Raw genomic sequence first — 18361 nt, forward strand, 5'->3', positions numbered from 1 at the left:
AAATCCGAGGGTTGGCCTCCTTAACTGCCATTATGCCCTTTCCTTTCTTCTTTTGCTCATTTGCTTCCTGACACCTCACTGTAAATTCCTAACAAATTACAAGCAGAATCCTGCACCATCATTAAATTTGAACTTAGGATACACAAAGCTAGGATGAAATGAGAAACAGAAGACCAAATGACTGAAATTAACAACATCTGCTAAAATCTGCAAAATGGGTTTTTAGTCAATGGCTTCCCATAACCCGGACTTCTTGATTTGGGTTTGGTAGTGGGGAAATGGTTCTGCTTGGGTTTAGACAACTAAGAGATTAAATTGGGGAGAATCATAGAAGCAGAGAGTATGGAAGTATGATTTTTCATGTGATTTCTTAGAACTAAAAGAGAGCTTGGGCCACAAGATGCCTTTTACTAATCCACGATAAGTAGAGACGAAGAGACAAAGAAGCTTGAGTCTTATCTCTGCAACCACATCGTTTTGTCATATAGGATGGGATGAGGATGGAAAGTGAGAGGGAGAGAGAATGACTGATTAATTTTCCCCAATTCTAGTCTGACAGAGACCCAGGCAGTAAAGGGAAGGATCCTGGCAGAACCCTTCAAACAGAAAAAAAAAAGGAAGAAAGAAACAGGTAGAGCTGGATGATAATGCCTATCTCAGAACTGCCCACCTAGCAGATAAATCCCATGGCTGATATGAGCCATCAGTCAGAGCACTTGTCTTGTTCACATTTCCAGATATTTTTAGTCATATCGCTGTAACATAATGGTTGCGAATATTTTTATGTACATTCAAAAAACCTGAAAAATAAGTCTTTCTTGTTGTTGGGGATACAAAACTGAAGAAGAGACCATCTCTGCCCTTAAAGGGTGCATAGTCCAGTCGGGTGGGTGGACATCATAACCAGTAATCATATTCTGTACTATGTGATTGTTGTTACAATGCAGTTTTATAAAGGGTGAAATAGGAACACAGATATCTAACCTCACCCAGTGCAATGGAAGAAGAGGTAGATATAACAGTAGAGCTAACTAGAATATATAACAAAAAATAACACATTTAAAATGAGATCAATATCTATAGAACATATAGAAATTAACCTACCCAGATTTACGAAAGTCCTTTGTAGAGAGATTTCCATAAGTCTATTAGCAGATCTAAAAGGAAACCCGGATACATATTTATGAATTGGCAGTCTTAACATTGGAAAGATTCAATTGAAAAATCACCAAATTAATCCATAAATTCAGTGACATTCCAAGCAGAATTCTAGCAGGATATTGGGGGATACAGAGAGGGTTTGACAAGCTCATTTTAAGTTTTGTGTGAAAGAACAAGGTCTATGTTACCTCCACCCGATATTAAGATACACTGTAATGTCAGAGCAATGAGTAAAAGATGTGATACTGGCGATGGTGCCTATACAGAGACCACTGGGCCTGTAAGTAGATTACCAAATAAGCTGCACTATGTAAAATGCCATCAGTAAATGGCTGTATTTCTCTCCTGACTCTGCCTTCAGAAACACTCTATTGTTATCTCTCATCTTGGTCCCTTGATGCTATTACAAACAGCTCCCTCTTTCTGGTCATTTTCAGTCATCACTCAGAAATTAAGAAGTTATATCTCTTATGGTGCATCTTAATTAAAATGCATATTTCATATCTAATTAGCTGTTCTTCCTTTTCCATGTAGTTCGGTTCTGATGATCTAAAGCCCAAGAACTCATGTGCCTCACAGAGAAGTTTACAGAGGTCACAGCCTGTGTGTGAGAGTGGAAAGTCCTTCACCACAGCTGGACACCCAACCCTAGGAACAGGCCTGTGAATGTGACCTAGGCAGGGAGACAGCAGAAAAGAAAGGAACATACACACAGCATCATGGAACACGCTTTGAAAATATAGTAATCAGTGCAAAAGTGCAAAATAGATTTAGATTCCTACACAATAGCACTTATACACATTAGTAATACATTCATGAGCAAGAATACTGTGTATTTTTCAAGAATTAAGGCCGTCATCCACCAGAATGCGTGCCTGGCAGGGGCTGTCAGTTGGGGAATGGATTTGGCTGAGTAATAATGAAGGAAAGTAATAAAATAAACCAAAGAGGGCTTCACACAGACTGGTGATGGTGGTGAGCCACGGAAGTAAGGAACGTGATAAACCTGACTCTGTTACAGCAGAGGTAATGCCTGATCAGCTGAGGATGGAAACAAAAGGGAAAAGTTTGTGCAGGAGGAGGGAAAGGTCACCGGCACTGAGGGAACGGCAAGTGCGTCACAGAGGTGGCCACCATACGCCAGGAGCCTTGTGGTGAAGCGCAGAACTAAGTCCACAGGGAGTGGGAAGGGAAAGCAGGTTCAGGCGGGGACAGTGGAGACGACACTGCTCGCTCGGTGAAGTCATGGTATCTCGTGGTGGGAGGGGCACCTGAGTACTGCGGTTCCTGTTGCCAGGCAGCGGCAGCTACGCCCAGCTGAGGCGTCACGTGGGCCCTGCACCCTTCTCAGTGCATGCCCATTCTGGCTACTGTCGAATAGATCTATGGGCCTCAAACCTGCAAATCCAGGAAACATCTGGGAAGCTTATTCAAAACTTCCAAAGTGTGGAACATAACCCCAGCGATTCGAGTCTTGTCCTTGCTAGTGGAGCCTGGCTCGGTGCCACCTTGCTTCATTCAGCACGTTGGTCATTTATGCGAAAAGCATACAGCTACAGAAGCATGTACTGTTTGAGAATGCAAAAGGTATTTACAAATATCTAGCTATGTCTTTATTTAGCCCTTAGAAAACTATCTTCTTATATTCTCAAGGACTTAAAATGAATATACACGTTAGAACTGCCGTGGGCTGGAGAAGCGTCCAAGAAGGCCTGAGCCGATTTCCTTATGGATATCTAGTGTTTACGGGAAATACAAACTGGGTTCCAAACTTATTTTATCTTCAGCCCTCCTCCCCCACCCTTTTTTCCAGGACGATGGTGGGGTTATCGTGCTGTAGAATATCCTTGGGCAAATAGTTGGTCTCCTGAGGCTTGCCTAGCTCTTCTTGAAAAGCGACTTTCTTTTCTCACCTTACCCCTTTGCCCAATATTCTGCCACGCCAGAAAACGTACAGGTTTCTGAAGACATCCTGCTTCCTCCCGCCTCCCTCTGCTTTTGGCCGATGCTGGCCGTTCTTCATCTTCTAGTTTACCTTACCCTTGTTTCACTCTCTCGTCTCAGCCTCCTGCCGCCACTGATTTCCTGCCAGACCGATTTTCCGTGCTTCTCTGAGCGTCTTGTACCTTTTCCTTTCATAGTAGCTCTTACCACTGATACTTACAAGACTATTGCTCCCAGAGGTAGTTCACGGTGCTGACTCAATTATAGAGCAAGATGCTATTAATTTCAAAACAATTTTCAAAGACTTGTGGGGATGTTTACATATGCAACCTTGTTAGATATAAAATACAGAGATAATTAACAAAGGATAGGGCTCATCTGAATGATGTAATAACATGAGGTTTGACGGCGCTCTTGCCACAGTAGTTCTGTAGCAAGCAGCCTGGAATATTAAGAGAATCACTGTCCCTGGAGCCAGTGATCCGGGTTGTAAGTCACTTTAATTCGCTGCCTCTAACCAGCCGAATGACCTTGGATAAGTCATTGATTTCTGTGAGACATAAATCATCTCGAATACTTCTTCTTCTCGAAGTCAATGATTCTTGTAAGTCAATGATTCTTGTAAGTCCACAGATCCTTTGTGGTTTCATGGATCAGTTTTAAAAGTTGAGGGAATTGATATGAGAATGACAGCTTTATCTTTTGTAAAGTAAGGACATTAAAAAATTATAGTTTATTATTTTAAATTATACATTATCACTTATTATAATACATTAATATGTTATTAAATAAAACATTTTAACATACCACCCTCCCCCATATTAAGTAGGGACATTTTTTATAATAAAAGAACGTATGTAGGTAAATATAGATAAAGCTCCTAATGTAGCAATTCTATTTTTCTTTCCCTAAGTTTGCTACAGGGTAGGGGAAAAGCATCGTGGTGAGGATGAATAGGTGATTAGGTAATGATGATGGTGCTGAAGGTGAGAGACCAAATCCCATGGCACAGAGTCAAGGGCCAGAAAGGGTCAGAGACCTTGCTCACTGACTCCGTGGCGGGGGCACTGAAGTCAATTCTCCTTGAGGCACTCATCAGGTGAGTTGGAAGAGTTTTCTAAACATCATGATGAAACCAGGAAACACTTTCCTACTGAGTAAGCTTCTCTTGTGAGTTTAATACATTTATTTACAAAATCTTTGGGTGATGCTTTATAGTAATTTCCTTTGCATTCTAAAATACAGCAGGCTATGGTGATTCAGGAAGCAATGATGATTTGTATCAATTTAATTGTCTCTTTTGAGACTTGATATCCATGGCAAACATGTTCCTCTGCTTTGTTCTTCGTGGTTAGTGTTACTGTATACATTCCATATGGGAGTTAGAGATCGTGGGTGGGTGAGTGAAGAAAAAAGCATTCAGACTAATTTCATGGGACAGAAATAGTGAAGGAATGAATCACAAGAGATTTGAACGTTTTCTCTTGGTTTGGAGAAGAACCAAATATGGCGGGGGAGGGGGCATCTTAAAATTCTTTGATTCCCACAAAATTTTAAAGCTTTTGGCTTTTCCTTGAGAATTTTCATACAGTTAGTGAAGATTAGAAAGTTGATTTTTTTCATATATACAAAATGTAGTCTTGATTTGGGGAGCTGAGTGGCTAACTTGATTTTGAACGTGTTTACTCCTAGAAAATAATGGCTTCCTGTTTTTGACAAGGGAGCAACATCAAAACAGGTTTATAAATGAACATTAAAAGGTTTCTTGGATGGCAAATACACCAGCAGCATTTTAGAAATTGGTCCTAAGTGAATCTGAAAACAAAATAACTGTCCCCTGAAAGGCACAGGACTTAGTAACTAATGTGAAAATTGTTTAATAAATGGCAATTTGGTCTAAATGCAGGCTTCTAATGAAGGATAGGAATGTCCTCAAAGCCAGCTGTGTTCATTCTGTTTTCAGCTTTCAGGATAATACAAAGTATGAGAACAGACTGGTTCCCTATGATAGTCAGTCTTAAAAAAAAAAATCTATGGGCCTCTCTAGGGAAGGTCTAATTTAGAGCTTGAATTTCAGGTGTTTGATGCATCTTCATGTACTCTCAGTTATGAATTTAGGGTCCGTTATGAGCAAGCTTTGGAAGCTACAGAGATGAACAAGACACAGTCTGTCACCTCATGGAGTTCATGGTCAAGAGCAGGAGTCAGCAAACTTTCTGTAATGGATCAGGTAGATAGTAAATAGTTCTGATTTGTGAGCCCTAAGCCCTTTGCTGTGATCACTCAACTCTGCAGTGTACCAAGAAAACAACCATAGGATAATATGCAAGCAAACAGCTATGGCTTTTTCCAATAAAACTTTATTTACAAAACAGGTGGCAGACGGGATTTGGCCCATGAGCTGTATAGTTCACCAACTCATGGACTAGTGATAGAGATATCTTATAGGAATAGGCAATTATAACCCAGGGTAAGATGTTTTATAATTAAGGTATTTTGTGAACCCAACGGAAAAATTCAATTCTGTATGGGAGAAACATGGAAAGTACATTAAAAAAATAAATGACATTAAACTTATCTTTAATAATGAACGGGACTGCACCACTGAATAAACAATTGTTTACTTCCTTTTTTAGCAAAAAATGTACTCAAGTTCATTTCATAACAAAGATTTTTGGGTATAAAATTTCATTGCAGAGCTATTTTTGAAAAAGTTTATTCTTTACACTGGGCTCTTCACTTGGTAAAGTATCAATAAACTGGTAAACAGAGAGACGTCATCAAAATGGCGGCATGAGGTGAGCCTCTGGAAATCTCCCCTGGAATTTACAACAAATTGAAAAACTATAACTCCACAAAGGACTCCCTGCACAGCAGACAGGCAAGACGAAGAGTCTCACTACTGAATTCACCTACAGGTGGGCAAATTGAGTAAGCAGGGGAGGAGGGAAGGGAGAAGTGCAGAGATGGGGCCCTGTGGGGGCAGGACGCAGACCTAGCTCAGTGCTCCAAGATCGCTGAATCCTGGAACTACCTCAGCTGTGGGAGAGGGAAGAACTCGGACTGCTAGGGCTCTGCTTATGGCCCACAGGGCAGAGGGGACAGCATATAACACGGCTCAACCCAATGCTCATGGCAGAGACCTTGGAACAAAGACTAAGGGAAGAAGGTTGAAAATGGTGGTTTAAGCCCCCACTGCCACAAAGAATGGAAGTCTTAGTCACTGAGACTAGCCGCCCCCTCCCGACCCTCCCAGAGCTTGCCCTTCCCCCACCTGCCCAGTGCTAGAAGTGGAACAGTAGCATTGTCAGATCAAAAGAACAGAATATTTGCAGTTCTGAGAACTGTGGTCCGCAGACACAGATTCACAGCCCAACTAGGGCTAGGGGAGGGAGCTGTGGAAGTAGGACCGGCTATGATGGTGGTCGCCGCCATTGCTCTGGGCCACCTCTCACAACTCACCCCGCCCCTTTCCCCACCTACCTGGGCAGGTCCCTGCAGGAGCAAACAGAACTGCTGAAACACACGGGCTGTGAATCTGGTGCAAGAAGAGCTTTGGAACTTAAAAAGCTCTCCTCATCCCACAGGGACGCAGTGCCCTATGACCCAGGCGAACTGTTAACAGAGGAGAAGCACACCTTCCAGGGAATCCGTCCACTGTGTGAGAAGCTGGAATAGTGCAAAGAAAACATAAAAGTACAGTGAGAGAGAGAAAAAAAGGCTGTAGTCGGAGAGAAAATAAAACATTCTACCAACACATACTGGGAAACAAAAGAAAGACCACTTCCTATCAACCTGTTGCATAACCCACTCCTATAGATATCTAGGAAGAGAAATAATAAATGATAAATTGCCATTAATAACCAAGGCAACAAGACAGCTCAGAAAGAAAGTGAAAAGTCTCCAGAAAATGAACTTAAAGATATGGAAATATGTGACTTAAATGACAGAGAATTCAAGACTGCAGTTCTGAAAAAACTCAATGAGATGAAAGAAAACACAGATAGGCAGTTTAATAAACTCAGAAACACAATCAAAAAACAACATGAGCATTTTACCAAAGAGATTGAAATTTTTAAATAAGAACCAAATAGAATTTCTGGAGATTAAGAACTCAATAGAAGAAATTAAGAATGAAATAGCCAGCTTAGGTAGTAGAGTTGATCAGATGGAGGAAAGAATCAGTGACATCAAAGATAGAAACCTGGAAATGACAATGATGGAAGAAGAAAGAGACTTGAGACTTAAAAGAAATGGAAGAACTCTACAAGAACTTTCTGACTCCATCAGAAAGAGCAATATAAGAATAATGGGAATACCAGAAGAAGAAGAAAGAGAGAAGGGAACAGAGAGTATATTCAAACAAATAGTCGACGAGAACTTCCCAAACTTGTGGACAGAACTGGATCCTCGAATCCAAGAAGCTAATAAAACACCTAATTTCCTCAATCCAAACAGGCCTTCTCCAAGGCACATTGTATTGAAGCTGTCAAAAATCAACGACAAAGAAAGAATCTTCAAGGCAGCCAGGGAAAACAAAATGGTAACCTACAAAGGAAAGCCTATAGGATTATTATCAGATTTATCAGCAGAAAATCTACAAGCCAGGAAGGAGTGGAACCAGATATTCAAACTACTGAAAGAGAGAAATTATGAGCCAAAAATAATATACCCAGCAAAGATATCCTTTAGATATGAAGGAGGAATAAAGACCTTGCCAGACATACAGAAGCTGATGGAATTTTCTAATACACGACCTGCACTACAAGAAATACTAAGGAGGCTATTCGACCATCATCAACAGGGACAATTTGTGGCAACCAAAACATAAAAAGGGAGAGTAAAGGCCTGAATTGGAAAATGGAAATGGAGAAAGTAAGCATGATGTAGAAAATGGAATACTCCAAATATCAAACTTTCTTTTACATAAACTTAACAGTAACCACTCAAAAAAAAATCCAGAACTGAAATATATACTGTAATAAAAGAAGAAACAGAGGGAAAAATCATAGAACCACCACACAGAAATAATAGACAACAACAAAAAGGCACAGAAACAATGGAGACACAGCCTTACCAGAAAACTAAAGATAGAATGACAGGAAATCCTCACATATCAATAATCACCCTAAATGTAAATGGACTGAACTCACCTATAAAAAGGCACAGAGAGGCAGATTGAATCAAAAAACTAAACCCAAGCATATGCTGTCTCCAAGAGACACATCTCAGCTACAAGGACAAGCATAGACTCAAAGTGAAAGGGTAGAAATTGACACTCCAAGCAAATGGTATCCAGAGAAAATCAGGTGTAGCCATAATGATATCAGATGAAACAGACTTCAGGGTGAAAAAGATAAGAAGAGACAAAGATGGAGATTTCATAATGGTAAAGGGGACTATAGAACAATAAGACATAAAGTCATCAATATTTATGCCCCCAATCAGGGAGCACTGAAATATACCAAGCAACTACTAACAGAACTAAAAGAAGAAATTGACCAAAACACAATTATACTAGAGGACCTAAATACATCATTGACAGCTATGGATAGATCATCCAAACAGAAAATAAATAACGAAATAGAAGCCCTAAATGACACATTAGATGAAATGGACATAATTGACATTTATAGAGCACTTCATCCTAAAACATCAGACTATACATTTTTTTTTTCTAGTGTACATGGAACATTCTCAAGGATAGACCATATATTGGAACACAAAACTAACCTCAGCAAATTTAAGAAGATTGAAATCATACCACGCATATTCTCTGATCACAAAGCTTTGAAATTGGATATCAACTGCAAAAAGAAAGCAGGAAAAAACACAAATACATGGAGATTAAACAACGTATATTTAAAGAATGACCGGGTCAATGAAGATATTACAGGAGAGATCAAAATATACATAGAAACAAATGACAATGAAAGTACATACTACCAAAGTTTTTGGGATGCAGCAAAAGCAGTTTTAAGAGGGAAATTTATATCATTACAGGCTTATCTCAAGAAACAAGAAAAATCCCTAATAAATGACCTCACATTACACCTTAAAGAACTAGAAAAAGAACAAATGAAACCTAAGGTCAGCAGAAGAAAGGAACTCATAAAAATCAGACCAGAACTAAATGAAATAGAGAACAAAAAGACAATAGAAAAAATTGTGACAAAGAGCTGGTTCTTTGAAAAAGATTAACAAAATTGACAAACCCTTGGCTAAGCTCACTAAGATAAAAAGAGAAAAGACACTAATAAACAACATCAGAAATGAAAGAGGGGAAGTTATCATGGATGCAACAGAAATACAAAGGATCATCCAAGAATATTATGAGGGACTATATGCCACCATATTCAATAACCTAGAAGAAATGGACAAGTTCTTAGAAACATATAGCCTTTCTAGGCTGAACCATGAAGAACTGGAAAATCTAAACAGACCAATCACCAGTAACGAAATTGAATCAGTCATCCAAAACCTCCCAAAAGCAAAAGACCGGGACCAGATGGCTTCACTAGTGAATTCTACCAAATCTTCAAAGAGGATCTAATACCAATACTGCTCAAACTCTTCCAAAAAATCGAAGCCAAAAAAATTGAAGAAGAGACAGTACTCCCTAACTCATTTTATGAGGCCAATATTATCCTGATAAGAAAACCTGATAAGGACAACACACAAAAAGAAAACTACTGACCAATACCTCCGATGAATACAGATGCAAAAATCCTAAACAAAATTCTAGCAAATTGAATTCAACAATGCATTAAAAAGATTATTCATCACAACCAAGTGGGGTTCATCCCAGGGGCACAAGGATGGTTCAACATCTGCAAATCCATCAATGTGATACATCACATAAACAAAATAAAAGACAAAAATCATATGATTTTATCAATTGATGCAGAAAAAGCATTTGACAAGATACAACATCCATTTATGGTTAAAACACTTAAAAATAAGTATAGAAGGAAAATACCTTAACATAATAAAGGCCTCATATGAAAAACCCTCAGCTAATCTTGTTATTAATGGTGAAAAACTGAAGCCTTTTGCTCTACGTTCAGGAACACGGCAGGGGTGTCCCCTATCACCTCTGCTTTTCAACATAGTGTTGGAAGTCCTTGCCAGAGCAATCAGGCAAAAGGTAGAAATAAAAGGCATCCAAATTGGGAATGAAGAAGTTAAATTTTCACTCTTTGCAGATGACATGATGCTATATACAAAAAACCCTAAAGACTCCACCAAAAAGATATTAGAAACAATCAACGAATACAGTAAAGTTGCTGGCTACAAAATCAACGTACAAAAGTCCATTGCATTCCTATATACTAACAATGAAATCTCAGAAAAAGAAAAAAAAAATACAGTTCCTTTTGCAATTGCAGTAAAAAGAATAAAATACCTAGGAATAAACTTAACCAAGGATGTGAAAGACCTATATGCTGAAGACTAGAAGACGTTTTTGAAAGAAATTGAAGAAGACACAAAGAAATGGAAAGACATTCCGTGTTCATGGATTGGAAGAATCAACAGAGTTAAAATGGCCATATTACCCAAAGCAATATACAGATTTAATGCAATCCCCATCAAAATTGCAATGGCATTTTTTAAAGAAATACAACAAAAAAAATCATCAGATTTGTTTGGAACGACAAAAGACCCCGAATAGCCAAAGTAATCTTAAGAAAAAAGAACAATACTGGAGGTATCACACTCCCTGACATTAGGTTGTACTACAGGGCTACAATAATCAAAACAGCATGGTATTGGCAGAAAAACAGACACATAGACCAATGGAATAGAATTGAGAACTCAGAAATAAAACCACATAAATATGGCCACATAATTTTTGACAAAGAAGCAACAAACATACAATGGAGTAAAGACAGTCTCTTCAATAAATGGTGCTGGCAGAATTGAAAAACCACGTGCAAAAGAATGAAACTGGACTGCTATCTATCACCATGTACCAAAATTAGTTCAAAATGGATCAAAGACTTAGGCATAAGACCTGAAACAATAAATTGCATAGAAGAAAACATAGGTACTATACTTATAGACCTTGGGGTCAAAGAGCATTTTATGAATTTGACTCCAAAGGCAAGGGAAGTAAAATCTAAAATAAATGAATGGGACTATATCAAACTTAAAAGTTTCTGCTCAGCAAAAGAAACCATTGATAAAATAAAGAGGTAACCAACTGAATGGGAGAAGATTTTTGCAAACAGTGCCTCTTCTAAGGGGCTAATATCCAAAATATACAAGGAACTCATGAAACTCAACAACAAAAAAACAAACAACCCAATTGAAAAATGGTCTGAGGACCTGAAGAGACATTTCTCCAAAGAGGACATATAAATGACAAATAAACATACAAAAAAATGCTCAACATCACTAAACATCAGAGAAATGCAAATAAAACCACAATGAGATACCACCTCACCCCAGTTAGAATGGCTACCATCAACACGACAAATAGTAACAAGTGTTGGAGAGGCTGTGGAGAAAAAGGAACCCTCATACACTGTTGGTGGGAATGCAGACTGGTGTAGTTGCTATGGAAGGCAGTGTGGAGGTTCCTCAAAAAATTACGCATAGAATTACCATATGACCCAGCGATCCCTCTCCTGGGTATCTACCCCCAAAATCTGAAAACATTTATCCATAAAGACACATGTGCTCCAATGTTCATTGCAACTTTATTTACAGTGGCCAAGATATGGAAACAAGGAAAATGCCCTTCGATAGATGAATGGATAAAGAAGTTGTGGTATATATACACCATGGAATACTATTCAGCAGTAAGAAAAGATGATATAGGAACATTTGTGAAAACATGAATGGATCTTGAAATTATAATGTTAAGTGAAATAAGTCAGACAGAAAAAGCAGAGAACCACATTATTTCACTGATATGTGGTATATAAACCAAAAACAACAAAAGAACAAGACAAACAAATGAAGAAACAAAAACTCATAGACACTGACAATAGTTTAGTGGTTACCAGAGGGTAAGGGGTTGGGGGGTGGTAGATGAGCGTAAGGGGGATCAAACATATGGTGATGGAAGGAGAACTGACTCTGGGTGGTGAACACACAATGGGATTTATAGATGATGTAATACAGAATTGTACAGCTGAAATTTATGTAACTTTACTAACAATTGTCACCCCAATAAACTTTCATTAAAAAAATAAAAATAAAAATAAACTAGTAAACAAAAACCTGATAAACAATATCCAAACTAAGTTTAAAGGGCAATCTTCTAGTTTGCCCTAGTATGGATGTATGATTATAGGTAAAATTCTGAAATCTCAAATATTTTATTTGATTCAGGAATGAAGAGATATCAAAAGGAAGAAATGTAATCACTGATCATTTAAAAAAAGATTTAATGGCTTTTACATGGTAAAATAGCTGAATTTTCCAGTTCAGCATGTGTATTAGATTTTTATTGCTATGTAAAAAATCACCACAAACTTAGTAGCTTAAATCAACATGTATTTATTGTGTCGGAATTGACATGGGTCAGTCGTCTGACTCTATCTCAGCTGGCTCCAGTGCTCAGGGCCTCTCCAGGCTGCAGCCAAGGTGTGAACCACACTGTGCTGTGTCTGACAGCACAGCTGGAGAGGAAGTCACACCCAAATTCGTGCAGGTTGTTAGTAGAATCATTTCCTTGTGTTTGTAGAACAGGGGTCCTTGACGTTTTGCAGGTTATTGGCTCAGAGTTCCCCACAGTTCCTGGGAGCCACTGCTGTTCCTAGGAACCTCTTGCAGTTCCCTGCCACGTGAGCTTCTCCAACACAGCCTCTCACTTCATCAAGCCCACAGGCAACTCTCTAGCTGCAGTCTCTTACAGAACATAACCTAACCATGGGAGTGCTATCCCACAACCTTTGCATGTTCTTCAGTCAGAAGCAAGTTGTAGGCTCCACCTACACTCAAGAGGAGAGAGTAAACAGTTAAGCACTAGGAAGTGGGAGCAATGGGGGAGCCACTGTAGGCTCTGTCCACCACAGCCTGCCTGCTTTTCTTTGTGTGCCGTGTTTGGTTTTCGTCATGAGCAATGGCTTCATTTACGAGTAGGTATTGCCAATGACTGCAGAGTATTCAATAATAGCAGCCCACTGTCTGTGCTAGACATTAAATATGGGATTTCCTGTTTGCAGAAGAGGCTGTTGGCACTTATAGAGGTTAAGTAAATTATGGAAGATGATACAGTCACTAAGAGTTCTGACTGGAACCAGGTGTGGGGAACTTTGAAGCCTCTTCTTTTAATCAGTATAGCAGAGTGTGCTTCTGACTGAGGCTGGGCTCACCCTCTCAGTGCACTGGCTCATGTCGCAGTGTTCTGAAGCTACACACTAGCCTTTTGCCCAAGTGTCGTGAACAAAGGGATCTTTCCTCATGAAGGACCTACGAATAGGACGTGGAAAGGCAATGAACATGTGTATTTATTATTCAAAATGAATTTTTATCATGTGCGTGTAGAGTATGAAAAGCATCATCTTTGTTCACGGGAGAAGTAGCCCATCACTGAACAGATCCGGAAGTTTTCTACCTCCAAATAGCTACATGCGAACATAGGATATCATAAAGGTTTGACAGTTATCCAGCTCTCAAGATCCAACCTTCTTTTGGAAACAAAAAAGTTTGGCTTCACTTGGGAAGATTGGGTGGGCTGTGAATTGTATCAGTGAGGATAGACAATGCTGTACTATGGCACCAAACACCCCATAGGCTCAGTGGCTTGCAGTCAAGGGTTTAATTCTTCCTCATACTCCATGTTCCTGAGGGTCAACAGAGTCTCTGCTCCTCATGCTTGTCATTCTCACTCTCAGCCACTCCAAACGGAGGGAGCAGCTACTCTGTAGAATACTGCTGGCCACCATGGCAGAGGGAAAGAAGGCTCCAGCAGATCTCCACCAGTAATACACTGTTAGTAGAGAAGGAACACATGTCGTTTATGCTCAGAACTCATCAGTCAAAACCAGTCACTTGACCCCACTCTTCACAAGGGGTCCAGAATGCTATCATGGGCCTGGAGGCTTCTTGAAAGCCAGGAATGCTCTGTGCACTAATGACTAGCAGTGTATCCATCCAGGTTCTCTGCCTTCTGAGTTACAGATTTAAACAATGGCTGCCCCAACCCCTTATTTTATAGATAAAGAAAGTAAAGCACAGGTAAATAATAAAAAAAGAACAAAGTGTTGACTCCCAGGTCTTTGTTGTTGTTGTAAATAAATCAAGAATTCAAAATGACCCTAGATTCTGGAAATTAAAAATTAAAATAAAATATCCAGTGATTTTTCTGTGGCAATCGTGTCTTTAATCTGGATACAAATTTTCGTAAATTTCAGAGGGCAAAGAAATGTGACCAGAAACAATGAAGAGACAATGGGAGCTCAGTCTGCTCTTAAAAGAAAGCCCAACATATTCACAAAGAGCAAGAGTAAAACCCGCCTGTCCAAATCAGAGAAGAACTCCAGACATGGCCAGAGTTCACATGGCAGATGTTGGCATTAACCATACTGACACCAAGATGGTTTTGGGAGGCTCCAGCTTTTGAAATGAAACTTTTAAATTGCACTGGTTAATAGCTACAGAGTGAGTTTGAGAGCAATAACATATCCCCTTAATAAAACTTTATGTATGAGTATTTTAATGAATTGTTTCAGTATACTTTCAAAGAGAGCCAAGTTAGTGGTTGAAACAGAATAAGTTTCAGCCCTTACTAAGAAACTCAATCCTAACAACTGGTACAAGAATTAAATGAAGAAAGGGGCCTGTCTCATACACTAGCATTTTTGGGTGCCATTCTTTTGGGCACTACGTTTTAGACTTTCTAGGCATCTGTCTGTTGCTAGAATACCTAGACACTCTGTGGAAGCTTTATTTGAAAATGCTGTGTACCTTGTCTAAAGGGCCAGCTGGGATGCCAGAAATAGTATCGGCTCTATTTATGTCTTTGGAGTAATTACAGTGGAATTTACAGGCTTAGTTTATAGATCCAAGAAGAAGATCTTCTGTGTACACTAAAAGGATGAATCCTTTCCAGACAGCTTCTCATTTGGCTGAAGAAGAGCTTGAGGAAGCATTTCATAACGTCAGCCAAAGTCATTTTTAGCAAGACCTGGGTGGGATTCTTGCTGTTGATATCCAAAATTTTAAAAAGCCTTGATTTTAATCTATCCAAGGTTACTTTGTTGTAGTTATGAAACCATGAATCAATTTTAAAGCTTTCAGGGATGAAAGTAGATATTGAGACAAGTGCCTGCTATCTTTTGTTGAATGGGGGAAATATGTTAACCCATTTCCTGATGGCTTCGCCTGGTGGACTTGACTTTTGTTTAGCTAATGTCTTTTTGGAATGCATCTCTGTTTCTTCCTCTTCATGCCCTGCCTCTTACCAAAGGCCAGCATGTGTGTGTTCAAGGAGAAAGAGGCAGTGTGTGTGGTCAGTGTGCTTGCCCTCCACTTACGGGATGTAAGCTGGACTCTGCTTGGTAGAGATGCTCAATGCTGGTGGAGATGGTGAGGGGCCTTGAGGGAGATCACATTACCGCATGCTTTTTCGGCAAAGAATGAAAGAATGCTTACTTACAGAATCTGTTACGCATCCCCCTTCCCCAGTCTTTTTAACTATGAAAATAAAAATTGATCCATTCTAGATGTGTCCGAGGAAACAACAAAATCTTTGAGAGAATTCGTTTTCATCAACTTCCGAAAAGACCAGGAAAACCTTCACTGGCCATGCAATCCATCCATCCTCTAGAACTTCCAGGTATGTTCATGAGACCCTGTTACTATTAAAAGCAATAATACTAATTATTTGAACTTACTGTTTGCTTCTTTGGTGTTAGACACCTTGCTTGATCCCAGAGGCTGCAGCAATGAGGGAGCTAACCATGGACCACACTTTGTACTGTCCCAACATTGTGTCTAATCCTTGAGAGAAGACTTTAAATATTGGTATTATGAGCCCCATTTTTGTTGGCAGAGAAACTGTGAATCAAGGAAGTTGTGTGTCCATCCTGAGACCATAAAGCAAGCAAGTAATCAAGATTCAAATCCAATAACTACCTAGCCAACCCCTCTTTTTTCCAACAGACTTTCTCTATGACGCATAATCAAATGGTTTTGGAAATGTTCCAGCTAAAATGACCATGGCTTGTTTTGTGGCATTCGAAGTCTCCACACTGGTGGTATGTATTTGTCCTATGGTCGATCTGGTTGAGCTAGGCAATCTGTTTCCCCAAGTACCCTTCTCTCTGTTGTTCTGAGCTAGAGCTGGCCACACGAGAAGCATGTGTGGAATTTGGGAGGCAGGGGTGAGGCAGAAGCCATTACACTCTGAAGGACTTTTCACAGTTACATACAGTAAAGAGAGATGCAGAGGTGCCCCAGGGGTCAGGACTGGCCTTGCTCTCCTCCATTCCATGGTCAGTTCTTACTCCAGACTTCTGACTGACCAGCAAAGGCTGAGGCCCTGTTTCATGCTGTGTGTGGACTCACAGAGGTGGAGTTACCCAGAGTTCATGGCTCCCCAGACCTTTCAGCAAGGCGTCCCTTCACAATGGGATATGCTTGGCTTCGTAGATTTCCCTTTAAGATCCAAACTGTCTCCCATGCCAGTGCCTTTGGTAAGCTGGCAAGGACTTTCTCTACGATATCCCAACAAGCCTTCTATATCTTGTTTTCTCAGCTCCTCCCACAGTTGTTTACGGTCCACTTCCTATAAAAATCCTTGATCACATGACACTTACAGTAGTTCTTCCCTTGGAATCCTGATGATGTATTCATTTACTCATTTGCTGAGGCAAACCCAGCATTGGTTGAAAGAAAACCCTGGCCCAATGTACAGATATTCTCTTAGCTCAGCTTCAGTTGAAGATGACTGATCCTTGTTTAGGTAAGTCCTAGTGCCACTTAAATTTTCACAAAAGGATGTCATATCTGTTGTCAGCTTGAGTGATCATGTATCTGCCATTAATGAGGGGAAAAAAACCTGAAATTTTTACCAGACAATCTTCCTCTCATTGGTTTGCTACCCAACTTTTATTAAAACCTCTATTAAGAGAATTTAATTCATAGAGGTTTATTTTCCTGTGAAGAATTTTAAATTGAGGGTTTCAGTTCATAGAGAATTGCATTAGCCTGAAGAGGATATTAAATATATTTCCATTAGTTACTAGTGTTTGAAAATTGGGAGATTTCATTTAAAAGTCTGGATTTTCTATTTATTTTTTTGAAAAGAAGATCCTGTGTCACCAGCCCCCATTCCTAAATTGCAATATAACTTCATTTTTGTTACCTGTTTGACCCCTTGGGTATTTGAATTGGTGACCCTCTGGATAGTCTAGGTTTTATCACTGGAACAAGGACCACTGATATATACACGGAGCTGTGCTATAAGAAAAAGCTGTGAAAAATCCCCCCTGATTTGTTCCGAAGACATTGACGATATTATTGCTTGATAGCCAATTTCCAGGGGTCAGATTTGGAACAGAATTGTGCCCAATTTGAGATTCACATCAAGCACATGTCCAGTTTCCTCCAAGTTTTGTTAGCTCGTGACAACACAGCTAATGTTAGGTTAGTTAGGATTCTAACTCACTTTTGGAGGGCCTTCTCTGCAGGTTCCCGGACTCATTGGCTACTTCGGTGCCAGCTCCAAGATCCGCTGGCACCTCAGTTGGAGCACTGCACAGCACACTACCCTGCTGGTGTCAGCATGGTTTGTCTTTCAGGTTTAAGTTCCAGGCTTGGCTGCAGGGCTGGAGCATTTCCTCTCATAAATGTATGATTTGCAACACTGTTGACTTTTGTTTATCTTTCCTGTTTGTCATATCTTGCAATGCTTCCTTTCAGTTAAGAATATTTGGCAACTTTGTTAAAAACAGGCTGGCTGCCTTAAATCAAGAATTTAAAAGTTTAATTTAGGTTGACTATTCTCTAAAGAAAAAAAAGGAGATGCTTTTCAGTATAAATTTTCACATCCTCATTGTAGAAGATCTTTTTATCAGCTGATTTAGTTAATAGAGTTATCTCTGAAGAACATCAGACTTCCAATATACGTAGAAATGATTATATGTAAAGAATATATGTAAACACTGTCTGGCGCAAAGTTAGAACACAATAAATATTAGTTATTACTATTACATGTGAAATATAAATTATGTAAGTGGTTATGTTTCCTGTTTTATTCTAACTGTGAGGAAGCTCCAAAGCAAATTTATGGCTGAATTAT

General features: G+C 39.5%; 1 long non-coding RNA gene across 1 annotated transcript; it reads right to left on the bottom strand.

Moving 5' to 3' along the window:
- Positions 1–5611: 5611 nt before the first annotated feature.
- On the bottom strand, positions 5612–17868 carry LOC117012425 (uncharacterized). Its single transcript, XR_004421169.1, has 3 exons — positions 17729–17868; positions 6589–6774; positions 5612–5924 (listed from the first exon to the last, which is right to left on the bottom strand). It is a non-coding gene; the product is annotated as an uncharacterized LOC117012425 (long non-coding RNA).
- Between the last annotated feature and the right edge of the window lie 493 nt (positions 17869–18361).

This window comes from Rhinolophus ferrumequinum, chromosome 20 (assembly GCF_004115265.2).
Source record: "Rhinolophus ferrumequinum isolate MPI-CBG mRhiFer1 chromosome 20, mRhiFer1_v1.p, whole genome shotgun sequence".
NCBI classification, from domain to species: domain Eukaryota; kingdom Metazoa; phylum Chordata; class Mammalia; order Chiroptera; family Rhinolophidae; genus Rhinolophus; species Rhinolophus ferrumequinum.